Source organism: Pelodiscus sinensis, chromosome 1 (assembly GCF_049634645.1).
Source record: "Pelodiscus sinensis isolate JC-2024 chromosome 1, ASM4963464v1, whole genome shotgun sequence".
In the NCBI taxonomy this organism is placed as follows: Eukaryota; Metazoa; Chordata; order Testudines; family Trionychidae; genus Pelodiscus; species Pelodiscus sinensis.
Genome location: NC_134711.1, coordinates 138,061,648 through 138,065,684, shown reverse-complemented (window position 1 = coordinate 138,065,684; position 4,037 = coordinate 138,061,648).

Genomic DNA, 4,037 nt, shown 5'->3' with positions numbered 1-4,037 from the left:
CCCCACGTGAGAGAGGAGCAATAAACGTCCCTGTCAACCAACGATTGGAGGAGCCTCTTCCGGCAGTCGGACTCTGATTGGGCAATATGGGGCGGGGCCCAGAGCTAGGGGCGGGGGCGGGCTCCCCATTGGTTCTGGCGGGGACAGGAGAGAGCCGGTCAGGGGAGGGGGAAGAGGAGGCGTGATGGGGGTTACTGTCGGGCACTAGGCGAACGGAAGAAGCGGATGGTGCGTCCCAACCGCCGCACCAGCTAAATTACAATACCGTTAGAGTGGGCGTGATCCAAACTCATGCATATTAATCATATGCTAATAAGCCTGGTACACTGTCCGCCTCATTTAGCCTTACACCTGCTTTTTTGGAGCGTGTCTCCTATTGTCACGGCTTCATGAGTAGTGCAAATAGCCAAAGCAGGGCAGTTCCCTCGATTAATAATCTTAAGCTAATATTACTCTTGAATATGGAAATGTTTGTGCAGAGATGACCGTGCCTCTGCTGTGCTCTCGGCTTGTGCTTTGCAGTTGCTGATGTTATGAGTGTTTCTCTTACACAATTAACTTATGAAAACGTATGCGCATAATTAATATAATATTCACATACATCATTTATTTTATGCAAATTGCATGTCTGCATTTTTGTAAGATTCTTTTCTCACGCATCGCTAAGCCTTGCATTTCCCCCATATATTATTCATGCAACTTGCATGTACATCATCACTGTCATCATCATTTATCATATATATATATATGTGTGTGTGTGTGTGTGCGCATGGCTGTGGGCTCCCAAAGTAGATAGGAAAGAACAGTCCCTGTCCTCAAGGGAATGGTAAACACAATTAGACATACAGTGGCAATTAGGGCTTGTGGGGAAAGGAAGGGTCCCCATCATTGTAATTACATGGTTCCCTATGTGGGATGGACCCAGCTGTCTCTGTGTCTCTGGAAGCAGTGACTCTTCCTGAGGGTACCTAAGGGTGCGAGGCACCTTGTTACCATTTGCCTTTTGCCTAAGGAAGCCTTATCCATGCCTTCTAGGGGTCAGCTCTCTGAGTCCCCTCTTAGCTTGTACAGGCTCAGCTGTCCTTCTGCAGATAACCACGGCTGTGTCTAGACTACATGCCTCTGTCGGCAGAGGCATGTAGATTAGACACATAGGCAAAGGCAAATGAAGCTGCGATTTAAATGATCGCGGCTTCATTTACATTTACATGGCTGCCGCGCTGAGCCGACAAACAGCTTATCAGCTGTTTGTCGACTCACGCGCTAGTCTGGACACTCCCCTGCTGACATCAAAGCCCTTTGTCGGCGGCCCCGTTATTCCTCGTGGAATGAGGTTTACCGGGGCTGCTGACAAAGGGCTTTGATGTCGACAGGGGGAACGTCCAGACTAATGCGCGAGCCGACAAACAGCTGATCAGCTGTTTGTCGGCTCAGCACGGCAGCCATGTAAATGTAAATGAAGCCACGATCATTTAAATCGCAGCTTCATTTGCCTTTGCCAAAACAACAAATCTACATGGCTCCGTCGATGGAGCCATGTAGTCTAGACGTTTCCCACCAATGCCACAATCCAACCTTTGAGCCTTCTGAGCCTCCCCTTGAACGCCCAGCCATTGATCTGCTGGACACACAAAATTCACAGATATGCTGCTCCTTAAGGGATTGTCTACACGGGCAAAAAAAAAGTGCCTTTTGTCAACAAAAGAGCATGAATGTGCACACTTCAACACAACTTTTGTCACAAAAAACGTCCATTTTTGTTGACAAAAAACTTCCAGCTCCATGAGGGATTTTTGTCTTTTCCTCTCTCTGTGTTGTCAACAAACATGCAAGTGTGGACACCTCAAGACATTTTATCACTGATTCTGGCCTCCAGGAAGTATCCCATAATTCCTATCAGCTACTGTGGTCAGCAGCTTGAACTCTGCTGCCCTTCAGCCAAGTGACCAACTACCCACACCATCCTCTTCCAAGCCCCTCAACATTTAAATCCCTTTTCCTCCTGCCTGAACACCAGGAACACCCCCTTTTCCTCTTGTTCTGTGGGCTGGCTCAGCATGCAGAGGTCTCATGGAGTCTTCCCAGGTGCCCATGCCAGCCCATCTCACCAAACACTCCCCCGCTTGGACTACCACAGAGCGGCAGGATCTGATCAGTGTATGGGGAGAGGAGTCTGGCAGCCAGAACTATTGTCCACTGCTGTCAGACATAGCTAGTTTTAAATAGCAGCTTTCTGGGGATCAGGATGCAGGAGATGAGATGCAGGCTGTGGCTGTGGGGTGCAGGGCTGAAGAATGGAACAGAGGGAGGTGTTTCTATAAGCTGCACTTATCTCTGTGGTGTAGCTAATCAGTATGTCCAAGCATCATGCTGATGCTTGCCATGATCTCAATGGAATTCTGAGGCCATTTTTTTCTGCAGAAGATATGCACATCATGCTCTCATTTGCATATCTTCTGCCTATCCTTTTTGCAGAAGAGGTTTTGCCAATAAAAAGCCCCATGTAGACAAGGCCATTTGTTGAGAAACCCCCCCTTTTTCACAAGATCCCTTATTCCTCAAAAATGTGGTTTACAGGATCTTGCGAAAAAGGGTTTTTTTCCGACAAATGGCCCTGCCTACATGCAGCTTTTTATTGGCAAAACCTCTTCCGCAAAAAGGATTGGCAGAAGATATGCAAATGAGAGCACGATTTGCATATCTTCTGGGGAAAAAAATGGCAGTGTAGACATAGCCAGAGAGAGAGGAGAGAGAGTATATTTACACAGCAAAGTTATTTCGAAATAACAGCCGTTATTTTGAAATAACTTTACTATCATCTACACAGCCAAACCGCTATTTTGAAATTAATTCAAAATAGCAGAGCGCTTATTTTGAATTTGGTAAACCTCATTCCATGAGGAATAATGCCAAATTCAAAATAGCTATTTCGAAATAAGTGCTGAGTAGACACTTATATCGAAATAGAGGGCCTCCAGCCTTCCCAGGGTGCCCTGGTGGCCACTCCAGCCTCAACCAAGAACACTCCTCTCTCTCCTCCCTCCCAGGGTTGACTCTGGCCACAGTGCCTGTGCCAGCTCCAAGCCTGCCAGCCCAGAGCCAGCAGTCACTGCCCCTGACCCAGGGGCCCCAAAACATGAGCCAGCAAGCCACTGGCAGCCAGCCCTCCACCGCTCCCCAGGAGCTGTCTGCCAGCTCCCAGGAGCCTGCCAGGGCCCAGAGAAGGCAGGCACCTTCCTGGTCCAGGGTGGAGATCATGGGCCTTATTGAGGTTTAGGGGAGATGCCCCCAACGTCCATGATCTCCGCACTAGATGAAGGAACGAGGCCGTCTATGTCAGGATAGCTGCCAGCCTCGCCACCAAAGGCCACATGTGAACCCATGAAAATCAAGTTGGTCCCGCAAGAACCCCAACCCTGAGCCCTGAGCTTCCCCTCCCCCTTCTTCCTCTTGGTCCGCCGTTCCAGCTCCCACCTCCAGATTTCCCCCTCCCCTTTCCCACCCTCTCTTCTCCCCTCTCCCACCTCTTTTCCCCAGTCTCACCAGAGTTTCATTCCCCCAATCCCAGTTTTGTTAAATAAAGAGAGTTTGTGTTCATGAAAATACATGTATTTTATTTGACATCAGGAAGGAGGTTAGGGAGGGGTAAGTGGAAGGACATGAGGGAGGAATGAGGCACAAGCCCCCAGTGGGGCAGACCAGAGAGGCTCCTGGATAGTGACAGCTCCCCGATGGACCTCCTGGATGGCAGACTGCAGAAAGTGAAGCCAGGCTCGCAGCAATGCGTCCACGAGAAGCATCAGAGTGCCCAGGGGTAGCTCTGGCTCCATGTTGCAGAGTTCTGTGGAGTCCTGAGTGAGAGCAATCAGAGCACGCAGAGGCAATATGCTTTGCTGTCCCTCATTGAGGTAGGCAAGCAAGCAGGGAAACCTGAGAACTTGCCTCTGGGGGGGGGGTCCCTTTAAGCACAGGCCTCGGATAGCCTCAGGCAGCAGCCACACAAAGTAACTCCTGACATGATGCCCTGCTGGAATTGG